A 19,744-nucleotide genomic window follows, 5' to 3' on the forward strand; every position below is an offset into this window, starting at 1 on the left:
CCGAATGAATCAAGGGAGTTTGCAAATCTAATCAACGAGGGTAAAAACAACATGGAATTCAGGACCTAGTGGGTAAGGAAAAGAAGCATAAATGGCAAGGGAGGGTCATGCATGCTGCGACCCCAGGGACTGAAAAGATCGGTGTGAAACCGGGATCCAATAAAAGCTGAAATGGTGTACATGCTCTCTAATTATAAAGTGCCATTAAACTAGCAACACTGATAGTGGTTTTGTGAAGGATGCTGTCTGATCTTTGAGTGTCCCTAAGGGGGCATCGTGAAGAGACAAGGTGTGAAATCTGCTTTCTCAGTACAGGCGTGCGAGTCGGTCAAAGGATAGGCAGCATTCCCTGATTTATGAGTTGAAGTGACGTCATGCATTATTGTGATATCGCGTTTGCGGTTTTAATCGCAGGCAAGTATTGCAGTATTGCCGTATGACCATGATCTGAGATTGTTAAAACACACAAATGGGCATGGAAAATACTAAACGCGCATGTCTAAACAGAAGGTAGCACAACGGAATTAAAACACTACTTAAGACCGGTTAAGGCATGAGCGCCGGTCACGCTGTGAACCCATGCGTACCTCTGTGTTTAAGAGGAGACTAAATTAAGAGGGAGGGAGGGGGGCCTATACTGAAGCAGCAGCACTCACCATAATCATCTCTATTGGTCTCAGTGTAGCGATCAATTGGTTGTTCGCGTCCGGCCTCCTATATGCTAGGAGCGTTACGCGTGAGGCGTACAAACGTTCACCACCGCGTGACATTATAACTCGTGCAGCAGCTAAATGCAAGTCAAAGGGGCAGAACAGAGCCTGAAGACAGACTTGCCTGTCAAGGCTACAGTGCGCAAATGGATAATGAAAGAAGTCTATAAAAAATGGTCAGAGCGATCACATAGTGTGTCTATAGTAGCCTAGAAAAACAGGTTTGGCAACATCTGAACAGATTAAACAGTGTCAACTGCATTGTGTCTATATTACAGTTGAAGCACTCTTGTAAACCTTACACAACTTTATGGAAGGCCATACATGTTTGAACACTTAACCCGGGCATTCCAGCTTTCAACAGGTTATACAGTTATACATGAACACTTATACAGAGTAGGAATGACTGCGTTGGATATACAGTATGTTAGAGCATTCATGGGTTAGTAGGCAGATGTTAACAAATATCTATACAGATAAACAGTGTCATCGTTGTGTACATGTGTCAGATCTTGAACATTATAATTGTTATTGCAACATATTAAAGCCGCATACGTGCTACCGAACAAAATTCTATATTGGGCATGTAACTGGTGGTATCAACACACGTTTTCAAAGGTTAAGCCAAAAACACAAAATTTGTACAACTATCCAACGCCAAATTCCTTGGCCCATAGATACATTAATACATAGTTGGCGCACCCGCATTAAATATACATAGAAGTTCAAGCATTCATGTATCCAATGGCCGTACTAATGAAGGCTTAGGCAGATTGAAATAAACATCCGTTCCCCATAACCAGTAGTATCTGCAGCGTGTATCTGTGTCAGAGCGTCAGAGTTACAGTTAAAATGACACATTTTGAGGCCCCATGATGGTGCTGGGATGGGCTAGTCAAACAGAGTTGCACGGTTATGAGTGAGCATATTAAAGCAATGTTAACATTCACAAACTTAGTGCATGTAGTGGAGCTAAAGAGGGAAAACGCTAGGCCGCAGCTACCAGGGTCAAACATTACTCATTCAGTAACTAGGCAGGCTAAATGAGCATCACTTGTGTCCAGTTCATGGAGTCCATTTTTAAAAAAAAAAATTTTTTTTATTGATTATAAAAAACAAGCAAAGCATAAACAAACACAGAGTGCTGTCAAGGGCGCGAGGCCAGACAGTGAATAAGAGAAAAATCAACATTACATGCAGGGGGGGGAGATTCATAGGGGCAAAAAATAAATAAAAAATACAATCAGTGAAAACAGAGCTGGGGAGACATCGGAGCATCAATGTTATCCATCATTGGGGGAGTGCATAGATCTCCACGGTAAGCGTTCCACAGTCCCCACACACACTGCCATTTCCGTGGACGGCCCCGGGCCACATACACAGTTTTTTCACGAAACATGCACCAGTCCATGTTTTCCTTCCAAAGTTCGACCTGAGGTGGTCTTTGCGAACCCCACAATTGAGCAATATCACGTTTTGCTATCATGGCACCCAGGGTCGCCCACTGAGTTTGGCCCGCATTATAATCAGTGGGCTCCTAGACATTCAAAAGACAGCGCCTAGCTTCCGGTAGGAGAGAGACACCCGTAACATCCTCCATCACCTTATATACTCCGTTCCAATAAGCAACAACCGCAGGACATTCCCAAAGAATATGAAGAAACGTCCCCACCGAGCCACAGCCCCGATTACAGAGCCCCTCCTCAGAAAAACCCATACGCACTAGACGGGGACCAGTGACATATACCCTGTGCAGAATGTTAAGTTGGACCAGTCGGAGTCTCGCAGGGATCCCAATCTCCTTAGGCGAGGAGACAGCAGATTGCCAGTCCTCATCATCTAACTCGAGACCGTCTTGGACCCACCGGTCACGTAGTGGTAACAGGAGATCTGCTCTGTCATTAATCAGTTTCTTGTACACCAGGGAGATTGTACTGTCTGGAACGTGACCATCTAGTAATCTATCCTCCAGTGGAGTCGATTCGGGAACCGACTGACCGCTAGTGAAAACCGACATCAAAGCATGACGGATCTGTATATATCTAAAATACTCCGAGTCCCCCAGCTCAAATTCCGTTTTCAAAACATCAAAATATTTCACCTGTCCCTTAACCCACAAATCTCCCACCTTGCTAAGTCCAATGAGATCCCACTTTTCGAACCCTTTGGATTTCCACAAATTACCAAGCCTTTCAGAGTCAGAGTGGGGTCGCCAGAGTCAGTCGCCCCTCCAGCCCAAGGAGGCGGCAGCATCATGCCACACCCGGACGGCCGCCCTAGTTGGCCCAGACAATGACCTGATCACCGATGTCGAGTATAGAGCTCTAGAGTAGCTACCCCCCGGAAGCAACAGTTTATCCATCGCATATGCCGGGTTCAGTGCAGGGCCATACATGCCATGATTGATGGCACTAAGTTGGGACGCCCAATAATACCTCCTGATGTCCGGGAGTGCGATGCCCCCGTCGTACCACGGAAGAGTTAACTTCGCCAGGGCAATGCGTGGTCGGCCATCCCATATCAATTTCCTCTGGAGGTTCTCAATCTTACGAAAATAACTGGCGGGGACCACATCTAGCGTGTTTTGGAGTGCGTATAAGAACCGAGGTAGGGACATCATCTTAAAAGGGCCGCGCGCCCTAGTGGTGAGAGTGGGAGCCTACGCCAACCCAAGACATCACGCTGTAGCCTAACCAGGGGCGGAAGGAGATTGCATTTGTATCTAGCCACGGGGTCTGCGGTAATCCAAATACCCAAATATTGAAATCCTGCCTGTGTCACCTGAATGGGGCAATTCCTCGGAGGAAGGGGCGGGTCCCCTGAGAGCACGTATAGGTAGGACTTCGCCCAATTGATCATCAAACCCGAGGTCCTCCCAAAGGAGGCTAGGACATCACAAAAAACCATTAAGGATTTCCTGGGCGAGGTCAGATATAATAGAATATCGTCTGCATAGAGCGAGATGCGATCTTCGTGCTCAGGGGACCACCGAATTACTCTTATAGATGGCTCCCACCGAACCCAGGCGGCAAGGGGCTCGAGGGCCAAGGCGAACAGAAGGGGTGAAAGCGGGCATCGCCTCGCCCAAGATCAAAAGGAACCGAGACGCGACCATTCACCACCAAATGCGCCAGGGGTTCCTCATAAAGAAGTCGCACCCATCCTATAAACCCGTTACCAAAACCGAACTTGGCCAGTGCTGCCCACAGATACGGCCACTCGATAGTATCGAAAGCCATCGTGGCGTCCAAGGACGCCAAAATGGCCGGCTCACGCAATGACGACGCCCTCGCGAGAACTCCATGAAGCCGTCTGAGGTTAAGGGCAGTATTCCGGTGTGGAATAAAGCCGGATTGATCCGGATGGACGAGGTCACTAATGACCGTAATCAACCGGTTCGCAAGAACCTTAGCTAGCATTTTTGGCTCGGCATTCAGGAGCGATATAGGCCGATACGACCCACACTGGTCTCTTGGTTTTCCCTCTTAATGAATAACAACAATCGTCGCCAGCGGCTGGTCCCGAGGGAGAGTGCCACATTCACCAGATTCCAAAAACATATCTCGCAAATAGGGGGCTATCTTATCAGGTCGCAACTTATACAATTCTATCGGCAATCCGTTCGGTCCCATGGCCCTACCAGAACGCAAGGAATGAATTGCAATGGCAACCTCCTCCGCGGTTATCGCAGAGTCCATAAAATCCCTGTCTTCTTCAGTATAGAATATCTCGCAACAGTAAGTGGGAGTCCTCTTCCTGTCTGTCCGAGACAGAAGAATACACAGCTTTGAGGTGGTCCGCAAAGCACTCAACAATCTTAAGCGGATCAGACACCCGCGTACCACAGGCCATCTCAATCACAGGCACTACGCGATGAATTCTCTCCTTTTTGTCCAGCCAAACAATCAATTTCCCTGCCTTATCTCCCACATCATAGAGGCGGCCCTGTTGCTCGCGGAACATAGTCTTAGCCGCTTCAGTGACCAACGCCATGTAATCTAATTGCTTTAGTCGCAGTAGATGCATGTTCGCGCGGGTAGGGTCATGCTCCAGAACAGACTCCAGGTCTGCTATCTCCATTTCAATCTCAACTACAGCCTCATCTCTTTGTTTTTTGACACCGGAGATCAGCGACAAAGCCTGTCCCCTCAAAACCGTCTTAAAGGCCTCTCAAAGCGATATCCCAGATGACACGGAACCCTCATTTTCCAAGAAGTATAAGTCAAGTGATTTTACCAAGGCAGACCGTGTTTTAGGATTACGAAGGTACCAGGGATTAATTGGCGCAACCCTCCCTTCCGGTCCCACAGAGAGGTCAATTCGAAGCCAAACAGGAGAGTGGTCAGAGATTCCTCTAGCCATGTGCCTAATTTCCGCCACAGACGCCGCTTGTGCGGCAGGCACCAAAACATAATCAATTCTCGAAAGACTTCCATGTGCACCAGAGTGAAATGTATACTGTCGCTGAGAGGGGTGCAACAATCTCCAGCAATCAGCCAGACCCAAAGTACCAATAAAGTCATGTAGCCAACTCTGTGAGCCCTTGAGGTCCCTCGGTGGGTGTCTATCAAAGGTACCTGAAACGACCGCATTAAAGTCACCACCCAGTATCAATGGCCCCACAGGGAGATCTAGGAGAGTCCGCCCTAGGTCCGCAAAGGTAGTGGATTGCAACCCGGGGGGAACGTATACTGATACCAGGGACAGCGCCTTACCCTCCCAACGGCCAGTAAGAACAACATAGCGGCCTCTATCGTCCAGTATCGTTGTGCGACCTCCAGAGGCAATGAATTTTTAAGGAGTATACCAACCCCTCGGGAGCCCGATGAGAACCCCGCATGAGCAACCAAACGGTAACCCCTCCTATTCATTGCATGACACGTGTTTCCGACCAAATGGGTCTCCTGAAGCAGGACAACAGCAGGGGAATGGCGTTTAATCAGTTGCAGCACTATACCCCGCTTGATCCTATCTCCCAGCCCGTTCACATTCCAACTCAATAGTTTCAGCCCCCTACCCCCCATCCCATACAAAGTGGACAGTCCAGCCACACGTAACAGTCAGCACCTGAATCAGACATGTAAACGATGCGTTGCCTTGCAAAAACAAAACTCCAAAAACAAACACACCCCACCCCCCAACCCCATCCCGTTACAACACCCCCCACCCTGCACCCCTGCGTAAGACCAAAAAGCCACCCCAACTTGTAGTGTGCCTGTCGTCCCCACATCCCAACTAATCTACGGAAAGTCTAGATGGAGGAGGAAAACGACCCCCCGATTTCCCCCACCCCTCCACAAGTGTCTCCGTGAATCTTACTGCACAGTCAACGAATCATAGTTCAAAGTCTGCAGGAGCCCAGGAGCCAAACAAACGCAAAAGAGTCATTCTTGATCCGGCGTTCCGCCCTCAGCCCCACCGCTCTGCCCCTCCTGCGGGCGGTGAGCCAGGAGTGTCTCAAGCCAGTCCGCCACCACTTCTGGTTGGTCGAAAAAATACGTTCGCTCAGCATGTTCAATGCGCAGTTTAGCCGGAAAAAGCATGGCATACTTGAGTCCCATCTCACGAAGTCTCCTCTTCACCCCCAGAAATCCGAGTCTCTGCTTCTGGACTGCCTGAGTAAAATCAGGGTAGAAGCTGATGGTGGTTTTCTCAAACTTCATGGGCCCACTCAAACGCGAAGCCTGCAGGATAGCGTCCCTATCACGAAAGTTGAAAATCCGGGCGATAATAGGCCGCGGAGGGGCCCCAGTCTTATGCCTCCCACCAGGGACTCTGTGGGCACGTTCCACAGCAAAAAAGTTACTGAGCCCTTTGGGGGCGAGGTGGTTCGTGATCAAGTTCTCAACAAAGAGATCGGTCTCAGAATCTTCGGCCTGTTCCGGAACACCTATGATGCGAACTTTGTTCCGTCTAGATCTCCCGTCGAAATCCTCCAAGCGACGCACAAGGAAATCATTAGAGGCCCTCAAATTGCGGATCTCCGTTTGAATCTCAACAACATCATCCGTCAGGGCAGAGGTTTTAATATCAAGTGATTTGACCTTCTCGTTAGTTTTCGCTAGGTCAGTGCGTATCAAATTCACATCTATGGCAACAGTGTCGAGTTTGTGAGCTAGCATCTCCATCTGTTTGCCAAGAGACGATTGGATCCCATCAATAGCGATCATCACGTCTTGCAGAGTGAGGTCTGCCATCGGGGTCGACGATTCCTCTGTTCCCTCGGGCGTCTTGCTTGTCCCACCGGGTGATACCTTCGCCTGAGCATAGCGATCCATGTTGTTGGTTTGGGTGTAGCCACCTCGTCGAGTGGGCTTAGACCTCTGCTTGTCCCCCTCTGGCTTGCCAGCCATGGCGAGGGGTCGTGTAGACGGTTACCACAAAGGTCAGATGGCGACAACACACAAGAGCCGAGTAGTAGGCCACAGCCAATGTACAGGCGAGGTCGAGAAATATGATTCACTAAGCCGCCGGCGAGTAGTCCAAAATCGACCCAAGAGTCCGGCTTCGGAGTCGCTGTGAAGTAATGCAACTCATAAATGTTAACACTGAAGCGCAGGTCAAACCACAACGGCAGGAGACTGATTACTACTCATGCGGGATCGTCTCATCCAGCAGAAACGAAAGTGAAAGTAGGCCCACCCGGTCTTCTCCTTCACAGCTGGCCGATGTTGTTCAACTCCAGCTCGGGCTTCACACCTACACCACCGCCGGGCATCGCGTGGGTAGACGACCGCAACTCTCAATCGGCACAGCTTCGGCACCCCGGGTCCGATTCGAGTTCTGATTGCAGTGTTCGCGTCTACCATGGTTCGTCTTCACGGAGACGTAAAGAAAGTCAGGATTATCTTCAGGATATATGCCAGAGGTTCGAGGGTCTCGGGAGCCCTAAGCTCACGCGGCCATCTTGGTTGCGCGCATGGAGTCCATTATTGATCGTATCCAGATGTATCATCCATTTCGATTCACGTGTGTTCAGGATTGATTCAATGGCCCCTCCTCTTGGTCCCAGTTCTGCTTTCTCTATTACCAGCCACTGTAGTTGGTCGGATTGTGTCCTTTTGCAGAGAAGTGTTCAACGAGCAGAGCCCCTTTGACCGAACATCTTATCCTACTTTGATGTTGAAGTATTCTGACCTTGATTTTCTGTTGTGTCTGGCCCACATAGAGTAGTCCACAAGGGCAGAGGATATCATAAATAACATAATGCAGTTTGTGAAGGATTGTAAGACAATCTTCTGCTGTTTGTAGGTAAAGTTTTGTCTGAATCGTAGTTTGGCACGCTTTGCACTGGCCACACTTATGGTATCCCTTTTCTGGTGGTAGGTTCCACATTTATTGAATCGTAGGTTCGTTTTCAGTTTCCAGAAATAACTGGACCACATGATCCTTGATACTCTTCGCTTTTTTGAAGGAATGGTGGCGTTAGCTGTTCAATGTCCTCCGAGACTAGGTCCAATGCTGATTGATGACCTACTTTAGCTTCTTTATAGCTCCTGAAAATAAGGCGCTCTACACTACATTGTACCGTAAGCCATCGGAACGCAACTCACTCCTGAGGTATAATAGCCACCCCCCACGGGCCCTACGAGACAACCTGCCGGTTGGGAAATTTTTACGGATCAGGAGGAACTGCTCCAAAAAGGCAGACTACATGAGAGAATCTTACAACCTATGTATCAGACTACTGTCAAGGGGCTATCCAAAAAGAATGGTCAGACGAGCGCAGAAAAGGGCCCGTTCAGCCCACGGGAAGATCTGCTGACACCAAAGGACAAGAAGGATATATCAATACAGAGGCTAATCTGCGTGACAACGTTCTCGACTAGGAGTGTAGTGTAGTTCCTATATTTCCAATAGGCTCTGCGCATTGGAATAATATATTCAGCAGTGTAGACGTAGGACTGAGGTCGACTAGGTCTCTACTGACTATATTAGACTTAAGGTTTGCCAGCTAGCTCAGAGGTCACTAGAAACTTTCTCGAATAAACGAGGAGGAGTTTAACCTACCTGGATAGACAAGAAGGGATTAGCTTCTGACAACCATAAAACATGACAACTTTGCTCCCTCAGAATAAGAGTGTATCTCTAGAGTCGTGTGAAAACAATAGACAGCTATTTCACTCAGTCAAGTGTGCATACTTAGTTTCACCAGAGTGCAGAGAAAAGAGAGACGGGCTTTTTCAATAAAAGGTGTTATTTATTGAGCAGTCTTCTTTCTCATACACGAGAAATGAATTGCCACAATTGCAATACTTAGCATAAAGTAAAGTGCGTACAGTAAAAGGAGTATTATAAAATAATACTGTAAAAGCATTGATATGGTTTCTTAGCCATAGGATACTTTAAAATAGATAAAATATATACATATAAATATACATTGACTAACGTACTCAACTGGTGCTTCTAAATACGGCTACCCCGGTGTACCTAAGCCTAATACGTGGGAAGGAGTAAGTAAGTAGCAGTTTAAGTTAAGTTGGTTTTGCCAAGGAATCTGAATCAAGAATTCTCTTAAAGGGATTAGTCAGCTCCGTACCTGGGTATTAGAAAGCAGGAGGTCTGGTATCTCTCTCTCAGGACTCGATATCCCAGTAACCCGCGAGGGTATCTGGAAACACCGGAGCTGGATTTCTCGGCAGGAGAAAAGACAGCGTCTCTCTCAGTGCGTCAAAGGGGAGGGGCGGCGTCCGTGGGCTCTCGCATCAGCTGGGCTCTCGGGCAAGTAGATAGCCGCTCTGCTCCAAACCACCACCGTGTGTTTGCTTAAGGCAACGTTGGTATATTTATACCTGAAAGGTGCCGGGTTTTGACGTAAGATTGGACATAAGACGTCAATGAAGATGTCACTAAGAACTGGCCGTTCTTAGAGTGCTCACAGGAGTTCTAGGATGAAATCAAAACAGAAGCAATGGGGAATTCCCAGGTTGCTGGAGGTTTGGTTTGTTTACAGAACTCGTTGTACTTTCTAGGAGCCTGGGGAAGTAGCCTTGCTTAATTTGGGCAGCATGGGCTATGACTAAATATGGATATGATTCTTATGCCTTTATAAAGATATTATTTATTATAACCACATAAGGGCATAAATCAGGACTATCGAATTTAGGGTCCTAGATAGAATTACAACACCCACTCCACGATCTAATGTCCCTCATTACTTAAAACTAAGCACTAGTAAACATATAAACATATAATGATGCATGTGTTTTCCAACCCACCCCAAAATACATAAATTTGCATATTGAAATGGTATATGGTATATGGTAATACACGTAAATGAGTATTGGTACTGTACGCTTTTCAAGCAGTGTTATCATTCAGAAAAAAAAGGATTGCATATAATTATCAGCTGAATGATTTGCGAAAATTACACATGAAATGGCTCTTAATACAGAAGAGAAGGTTGAGACCATTCCATCACATATTAATACAAAATGCTGTACATGTGCTAGAGGCTGAGATAATATATTGTCTCTAGAGTTCCTAAAATAGATGCTCTGTTCTCTAAGAATAGTTCTACTTTAAGCAGAGTACATGTGCCAAAATAAAAGTAAATATTTTTGGAAGTGAGAAAAAATAATTTCGCTTTCAGGGGAAAAAACAGTTCCAAACATTTTCAGTAGCTTTTGTTTATCAAAGCTGAAGGCCGAATTCAGAGTTCAGGGAATGCTGTGTGCTCGTTGCTTAAAAAGTTATTCTTTCTGTTCAGGGGAGAACATAATTTCAGACAGACTCTCAAAAAATTGGTCTACAGCTTCAGGTGAAAGTTCGACCAAGTTTAAAAATGCCGCAACAGTACAGTCGTGAGAATGATTGCTATCATCGATGTCAGGATCAGCAATGCTCACAGAAGGTCGTACCTGGGTGAATCTGCTCTCACCTCATACTTCACTACCCCCTAATCGTAGTGGTGAAGTCTCAACGAATGCCGTCATCAGAATGGGTAGCCGCTGGGGACAACACGATGCATGAGCCGTTACAGGACTTAGCAAAGTATCTGTATCCAATGGTACTGCTGATGGTAGTGTAAGACAGACGTCCAACACGCATTCTTCTCCGCATAGCATACATCGAAGCACAGGTAAGATGCAATTCTGCCAGATGGGTCTGAATGAAAGAAACCAGGTCATATTCAGATCTCTTAGCCGGGCTAATCCAAGGACTTTAGTTATGCGGTCCCGATAGCGTATAGCTAGGATCGTTTCTTCCATTGTTGACGGAGTCTTGTCTGCGACTTGGCTTGCCATATCGGAGCAGAAGGATCAAAAATAAAATTCCTGCTACGAGTCCCAAAAGAAGTGGTAGGCCGCCAAAGACAGAATGGACAAAATTAGGAAAAATGCCCAGAACTGTTTTGAAGGGTGTTAACAGTCCCGAACAAATTGTCTTAAATACATGTGGGATGCCACTGGTATCTGACATATTTAGGAGTTGGCTTAGCATTTCTGCGAAATGCACGGGGCAATTTGTTGATAAAAGGCTATGTATCTCTGCCATTGTCCTTGCAACTTGCAGATCATACGTTTCTTTTGATGACGTTAAGGGCACAGTTGTCTGTAAAAGAACAGACTTTATTCTGCTTAAAGTATCAATTCGAATAGAAGAGATATTCAAAGAAGGCCAAATTATTGCCTCCGTATCTGGAGTGCTGTTTGGATACAATACTGTGGGTGGGTGTCTATCAAAGGTACCTGAAACGACCGCATTAAAGTCACCACCCAGTATCAATGGCCCCAAAGGGAGATCTAGGAGAGTCCGCCCTAGGTCCGCAAAGGTAGTGGATTGCAACCCGGGGGGAACGTATACTGATACCAGGGACAGCGCCTTACCCTAGCAACGGCCAGTAAGAACAACATAGCGGCCTCTATCGTCCAGTATCGTTGTGCGACCTCCAGAGGAAATTAATTTTTAAGGAGTATACCAACCCCTCGGGAGCCCGATGAGAACCCCGCATGAGCAACCAAACGGTAACCCCTCCTATTCATTGCATGACACGTGTTTCCGACCAAATGGGTCTCCTGAAGCAGGACAACAGCAGGGGAATGGCGTTTAATCAGTTGCAGCACTATACCCCGCTTGATCCTATCTCCCAGCCCGTTCACATTCCAACTCAATAGTTTCAGCCCCCTACCCCCATCCCATACAAAGTGGACAGTCCAGCCACACGTAACAGTCAGCACCTGAATCAGACATGTAAACGATGCGTTGCCTTGCAAAAACAAAACTCCAAAAACAAACACACCCCACCCCCCCAACCCCATCCCGTTACAACACCCCCCACCCTGCACCCCTGCGTAAGACCAAAAAGCCACCCCAACTTGTAGTGTGCCTGTCGTCCCCACATCCCAACTAATCTACGGAAAGTCTAGATGGAGGAGGAAAACGACCCCCCGATTTCCCCCACCCCTCCACAAGTGTCTCCGTGAATCTTACTGCACAGTCAACGAATCATAGTTCAAAGTCTGCAGGAGCCCAGGAGCCAAACAAACGCAAAAGAGTCATTCTTGATCCGGCGTTCCGCCCTCAGCCCCACCGCTCTGCCCCTCCTGCGGGCGGTGGGCCAGGAGTGTCTCAAGCCAGTCGGCCACCACTTCTAGTTGGTCGAAAAAATAAGTTCGCTCAGCATGTTCAATGCGCAGTTTAGCCGGAAAAAGCATGGCATACTTGAGTCCCATCTCACGAAGTCTCCTCTTCACCCCCAGAAATCCGAGTCTCTGCTTCTGGACTGCCTGAGTAAAATCAGGGTAGAAGCTGATGGTGGTTTTCTCAAACTTCATGGGCCCACTCAAACGCGAAGCCTGCAAGATAGCGTCCCTATCACGAAAGTTGAAAATCCGGGCGATAATAGGCCGCGGAGGGGCCCCAGTCTTATGCCTCCCACCAGGGACTCTGTGGGCACGTTCCACAGCAAAAAAGTTACTGAGCCCTTTGGGGGCGAGGTGGTTCGTGATCAAGTTCTCAACAAAGAGATCGGTCTCAGAATCTTCGGCCTGTTCCGGAACACCTATGATGCGAACTTTGTTCCGTCTAGATCTCCCGTCGAAATCCTCCAAGCGACGCACAAGGAAATCATTAGAGGCCCTCAAATTGCGGATCTCCGTTTGAATCTCAACAACATCATCCGTCAGGGCAGAGGTTTTAATATCAAGTGATTTGACCTTCTCGTTAGTTATCGCTAGGTCAGTGCGTATCAAATTCACATCTATGGCAACAGTGTCGAGTTTGTGAGCTAGCATCTCCATCTGTTTGCCAAGAGACGATTGGATCCCAACAATAGCGATCATCACGTCTTGCAGAGTGAGGTCTGCCATCGGGGTCGACGATTCCTCTGTTCCCTCGGGCGTCTTGCTTGTCCCACCGGGTGATACCTTCGCCTGAGCATAGCGATCCATGTTGTTGGTTTGGGTGTAGCCACCTCGTCGAGTGGGCTTAGACCTCTGCTTGTCCCCCTCTGGCTTGCCAGCCATGGCGAGGGGTCGTGTAGACGGTTACCACAAAGGTCAGATGGCGACAACACACAAGAGCCGAGTAGTAGGCCACATCCAATGTACAGGCGAGGTCGAGAAATATGATTCACTAAGCCGCCGGCGAGGAGTCCAAAATCGACCCAAGAGTCCGGCTTCGGAGTCGCTGTGAAGTCATGCAACTCATAAATGTTAACACTGAAGCGCAGGTCAAACCACAACGGCAGGAGACTGATGACTACTCATGCGGGATCGTCTCATCCAGCAGAAACGAAAGTGAAAGTAGGCCCACCCGGTCTTCTCCTTCACAGCTGGCCGATGTTGTTCAACTCCAGCTCGGGCTTCACACCTACACCACCGCCGGGCATCGCGTGGGTAGAAGGCCGCAACTCTCAATCGGCACAGCTTCAGCACCCCGGGTCCGATTCGAGTTCTGATTGCAGTGTTCGCGTCTACCGTGGTTCGTCTTCACGGAGACGTAAAGAAAGTCAGGATTATCCTCAGGATATATGCCAGAGGTTCGAGGGTCTCGGGAGCCCTAAGCTCACGCGGCCATCTTGGTTGCGCGCATGGAGTCCATTATTGATCGTATCCAGATGTATCATCCATTTCGATTCACGTGTGTTCAGGATTGATTCAATGGCCCCTCCTCTTGGTCCCAGTTCTGCTTTCTCTATTACCAGCCACTGTAGTTGGTCGGATTGTGTCCTTTTGCAGAGAAGTGTTCAACGAGCAGGGCCCCTTTGACCGAACATCTTATCCTGCTTTGATGTTGAAGTATTCTGACCTTGATTTTCTGTTGTGTCTGGCCCACATAGAGTAGTCCACAAGGGCAGAGGATATCATAAATAACATAATGCAGTTTGTGAAGGATTGTAAGACAATCTTCTGCTGTTTGTAGGTAAAGTTTTGTCTGAATCGTAGTTTGGCACGCTTTGCACTGGCCACACTTATGGTATCCCTTTTCTGGTGGTAGGTTCCACATTTATTGAATCGTAGGTTCGTTTTCAGTTTCCAGAAATAACTGGACCACATGATCCTTGATACTCTTCGCTTTTTTGAAGGAATGGTGGCGTTAGCTGTTCAATGTCCTCCGAGACTAGGTCCAATGCTGATTGATGACCTTCTTTAGCTTCTTTATAGCTCCTGAAAATAAGGCGCTCTACACTACATTGTACCGTAAGCCATCGGAACGCAACTCACTCCTGAGGTATAATAGCCACCCCCCACGGGCCCTACGAGACAACCTGCCGGTTGGGAAATTTTTACGGATCAGGAGGAACTGCTCCAAAAAGGCAGACTACATGAGAGAATCTTACAACCTATGTATCAGACTACTGTCAAGGGGCTATCCAAAAAGAATGGTCAGACGAGCGCAGAAAAGGGCCCGTTCAGCCCACGGGAAGATCTGCTGACACCAAAGGACAAGAAGGATATATCACTACAGAGGCTAATCTGCGTGACAACGTTCTCGACTAGGAGTGTAGTGTAGTTCCTATATTTCCAATAGGCTCTGCGCATTGGAATAATATATTCAGCAGTGTAGACGTAGGACTGAGGTCGACTAGGTCTCTACTGACTATATTAGACTTAAGGTTTGCCAGCTAGCTCAGAGGTCACTAGAAACTTTCTCGAATAAACGAGGAGGAGTTTAACCTACCTGGATAGACAAGAAGGGATTAGCTTCTGACAACCATAAAACATGACAACTTTGCTCCCTCAGAATAAGAGTGTATCTCTAGAGTCATGTGAAAACAATAGACAGCTATTTCACTCAGTCAAGTGTGCATACTTAGTTTCACCAGAGTGCAGAGAAAAGAGAGACGGGCGTTTTCAATAAAAGGTGTTATTTATTGAGCAGTCTTCTTTCTCATACACGAGAAATGAATTGCCACAATTGCAATACTTAGCATAAAGTAAAGTGCGTACAGTAAAAGGAGTATTATAAAATAATACTGTAAAAGCATTGATATGGTTTCTTAGCCATAGGATACTTTAAAATAGATAAAATATATACATATAAATATACATTGACTAACGTACTCAACTGGTGCTTCTAAATACGCCTACCCCGGTGTACCTAAGCCTAATACGTGGGAAGGAGTAAGTAAGTAGCAGTTTAAGTTAAGTTGGTTTTGCCAAGGAATCTGAATCAAGAATTCTCTTAAAGGGATTAGTCAGCTCCGTACCTGGGTATTAGAAAGCAGGAGGTCTGGTATCTCTCTCTCAGGACTCGATATCCCAGTAACCCGCGAGGGTATCTGGAAACACCGGAGCTGGATTTCTCGGCAGGAGAAAAGACAGCGTCTCTCTCAGTGCGTCAAAGGGGAGGGGCGGCGTCCGTGGGCTCTCGCATCAGCTGGGCTCTCGGGCAAGTAGATAGCCGCTCTGCTCCAAACCACCACCGTGTGTTTGCTTAAGGCAACGTTGGTATATTTATACCTGAAAGGTGCCGGGTTTTGACGTAAGATTGGACATAAGACGTCAATGAAGATGTCACTAAGAACTGGCCGTTCTTAGAGTGCTCACAGGAGTTCTAGGATGAAATCAAAACAGAAGCAATGGGGAATTCCCAGGTTGCTGGAGGTTTGGTTTGTTTACAGAACTCGTTGTACTTTCTAGGAGCCTGGGGAAGTAGCCTTGCTTAATTTGGGCAGCATGGGCTATGACTAAATATGGATATGATTCTTATGCCTTTATAAAGATATTATTTATTATAACCACATAAGGCCATAAATCAGGACTATCGAATTTAGGGTCCTAGATAGAATTACAACACCCACTCCACGATCTAATGTCCCTCATTACTTAAAACTAAGCACTAGTAAACATATAAACATATAATGATGCATGTGTTTTCCAACCCACCCCAAAATACATAAATTTGCCAATTGAAATGGTATATGGCATTTGGTAATACACGAAAATGAGTATTGGTACTGTACGCTTTTCAAGCAGTGTTATCATTCAGAAAAAAGGATTGCATATAATTATCAGCTGAATGATTTGCGAAAATTACACATGAAATGGCTCTTAATACAGAAGAGAAGGTCGAGACCATTCCATCACATATTAATACAAAATGCTGTACATGTGCTAGAGGCTGAGGTAATATATTGTCTCTAGAGTTCCTAAAATAGATGCTCTGTTCTCTAAGAATAGTTCTACTTTAAGCAGAGTACATGTGCCAAAATAAAAGTAAATATTTTTGGAAGTGAGAAAAAATAATTTCGCTTTCAGGGGAAAAAACAGTTCCAAACATTTTCAGTAGCTTTTGTTTATCAAAGCTGAAGGCCGAATTCAGAGTTCAGGGAACGCTGTGTGCTCGTTGCTTAAAAAGTTATTCTTTCTGTTCAGGGGAGAACATCATTTCAGACAGACTCTCAAAAAATTGGTCTACGGCTTCAGGTGAAAGTTCGACCAAGTTTAAAAATGCCGCAACAGTACAGTCGTGAGAATGATTGCCATCATCGATGTCAGGATCAGCAATGCTCACAGAAGGTCGTACCTGGGTGAATCTGCTCTCACCTCGTACTTCACTACCCCCTAATCGTAGTGGTGAAGTCTCAACGAATGCCGTCATCAGAATGGGTAGCCGCTGGGGACAACACGATGCATGAGCCGTTACAGGACTTAGCAAAGTATCTGTATCCAATGGTACTGCTGATGGTAGTGTAAGACAGACGTCCAACACGCATTCTTCTCCGCATAGCATACATCGAAGCATAGGTAAGATGCAATTCTGCCAGATGGATCTGAATGAAAGAAACCAGGTCATATTCAGATCTCTTAGCCGGGCTAATCCAAGGACTTTAGTTATGCTGTCCCGATAGCGTATAGCTAGGATCGTTTCTTCCATTGTTTTTTTTTTTTTTTTTTTTTTGAAAACCTTTATTGAACAATGGAAGCTCACAAATACTGGCCTACAACCCCACGGGCTGGCCAGAAACAGAATGGTCAAACAACCAGCATACAAAAAGAAGATCTGCACAGGATTTAACGTCAGGAGCACTGGTGAAGCAATAAAACAATCGAGCGTTTAGCAAGAGCAGGATAAGAAAGGTTAAGTTTTCTAGCACGGGGAGGGGACCAAAGGAATAACGGGCCGTATATGAGAATACAAGGGAGGGACCGCGGCAAGCCGCCATTTTATAAACACAACGTAAGAAAATGAAGCCATATAATCAAATCTAGCAAAGGATAAAAACAGAATCAGATCATCAAACAGCAACAGTGGCAACAATCAATCGCGCTCACCCACCTCCGCCCCTACCCGAACAAGGAAGACGTATTCAAAAAGCCCCAGCACAAAGACTAAGCAATACGCACCCCAACGGAAAAAGGACACCTCCATAAAGGAGGAAGGGAAGGAGGGAGAAAAGGACAACAAAAGGAACACCCGCCAGACCATGCACCCCCAGGGGGAAAAACAGGACAAAAAAACCGGCATGCGATGGAACAGAAACATGATACCAGAAGAGGCAGCGAACCACAATCAGCCACACACCGGAAGAAGGACAGAAAACCCCCGGGGGAGATACGAGGTGACAGAGTCCCGAAAAAGTGGATAGACAAGAGCCATAGAACAAAAAAAGGAAACTAAGGGGGGAAAAAGACCCCCCGACACAAACAGACCCCCCCCACCCACCCCTAAGCCCACCCTGCACCCCTGCAGAAGGCTACGGCCTACCCCCCCGCAGCGTGCCTGTCGCCCTAAATAGAACCCGAAATTTAGTAGAGCAAGGAAAGTGAGAATTAAAAGACAAAAAAGGGGGGGGGGAAAGGAAGGGAAGGAAAGAAGGGAGTAAAGACATACAAACATACACACGGGGGAGGGCCAAAGACAGGAGTAAACGCACCCATCCACCCGCCCGGGTTAAAGGTCCAAGTCCTCGGGAAGCCAAAGAGTATCAGGCCAAAGTCCAGGAGCACTAACCAGTTACACAGAACCATATCAGGACACAAAGATCATCCAAACCGTTCATGAGCTACCGCATATAAGAGCCAGGTTTCATCAGCCCTGACCCGTTTTATCCAAAGCAGTAAGGGTCCGATCCAACGAGGACCCTGCCAGAAAGAACAGAAGGCAGGCAGCAGGAGAGTCCAACGGCAGTCCAAAAAAGTCACAGGAAGAAAAGCACGGAAGATCCAGGAAAATCACAGAATGTAGCAAACGATGCAGGTACAGTTCCAAGGATAGATCCAGAAAGACCGACCCATCCGGGCCGGCACAGGAGACGTCATCGGGCAGTGGTGATTGAGAGGGACCAGGAGAATCATGAAAGTCCGGCAAAACAAAATCCAGCTCCCGGGCCAAGGGCAGAGGAGGCAGCACAGGAGGAGAAGGCGCCGTCAGGTTGCGCACCTCCGGGGCGGCAGCCAGGGCAGAGGCCGCCAGGAGAGTACCAGCCACACCCCGCGATATCAATGCCTCATCCGGTCGCGGGGGCCCGGGAGGCCCGCAGTGAGGAACCGTCTCCAGAGCCAGGAGTGGCGCGGCCACCGAGAGCCGCCAGGATAGCAGGACGTTCAAGATCCCCGTAAGTGCAGGAAAACATTCACAGTATCCGACACCCGGGCCTTGCGGCGGGCCCCCAGTGCTCGTCCGGGCCCGGCCCAAACAATCGGGGTTGGTCGCCATCTTGAGAGCCCGCACAGGCCGCGCGGCCAACAACCTCCGCCGGGGCGGCAGTCAAGCAGAAGAAGTCCCGCCGACAGGCAGAAGAACACCCCGGACAGGAAGGGGGGCCACCAGAAGAAGGGGATTCGCCGGCCCCCCAATGTCGCCAGTCCCGTTCTCCGAGTCCGGGCGGCAAAGAACAAAATGGCCGGACCGGAGAACAAAGGGGGAGGAAGCTGAACACACGAGGAACCCCAATAATGAAGGGCAGCGTCACCATCCCAGGCTGCTGCCACACAGGAGTCTCTCCGCCAGGAACCTCCGGCTCACACGAACAGCGGCCCTCCAATCACCTCCAGCGCGCCCCGAAGGGCAAGCCCGCAGGCTGCATCCGGCCCAGGAGCCGGGACGAAGAACCAGGCCAGTCCGCTCTCGAGTCCCGGGAACGGTCGGGAGCACTGCACCGGACCCACAGCAGCCGGGACAACTGGAACAAGTGGTAAGTGCCTGCAGAGCGTCGGAATAGTACCACACAGCAAGGAGGGCTTCCCGGGGCAGGATAAATGCAGGATAAATGTGAAAAACACAGGCGGGCGAACGGAGCCGAGCTAAAGCGCGGCCATCTCGGTCGCGAGCTAGGCTCCTCCCCCCGTTTCTTCCATTGTTGACGGAGTCTTGTCTGCGACTTGGCTTGCCATATCGGAGCAGAAGGATCAAAAATAAAATTCCTGCTACGAGTCCCAAAAGAAGTGGTAGGCCGCCAAAGACAGAATGGACAAAATTAGGAAAAATGCCCAGAACTGTTTTGAAGGGTGTTAACAGTCCCGAACAAATTGTCTTAAATACATGTGGGATGCCACTGGTATCTGACATATTTAGGAGTTGGCTTAGCATTTCTGCGAAATGCACGGGGCAATTTGTTGATAAAAGGCTATGTATCTCTGCCGTTG

At 47.9% G+C, this 19,744-nt stretch overlaps 1 protein-coding gene across 2 annotated transcripts in view; it reads right to left on the minus strand.

Annotated features, from left to right (window-relative positions):
• The window catches only part of AKT1S1 (AKT1 substrate 1), a 770,156-nt gene that overhangs the window by 506,882 nt on the left and 243,530 nt on the right, over positions 1 to 19,744 (minus strand). The gene's annotated exons all lie outside the window — the stretch shown is intronic.

The sequence above is a fragment of the Lissotriton helveticus genome, chromosome 7 (genome assembly GCF_964261635.1).
Source record: "Lissotriton helveticus chromosome 7, aLisHel1.1, whole genome shotgun sequence".
Taxonomy (NCBI): Eukaryota; Metazoa; Chordata; class Amphibia; order Caudata; family Salamandridae; genus Lissotriton; species Lissotriton helveticus.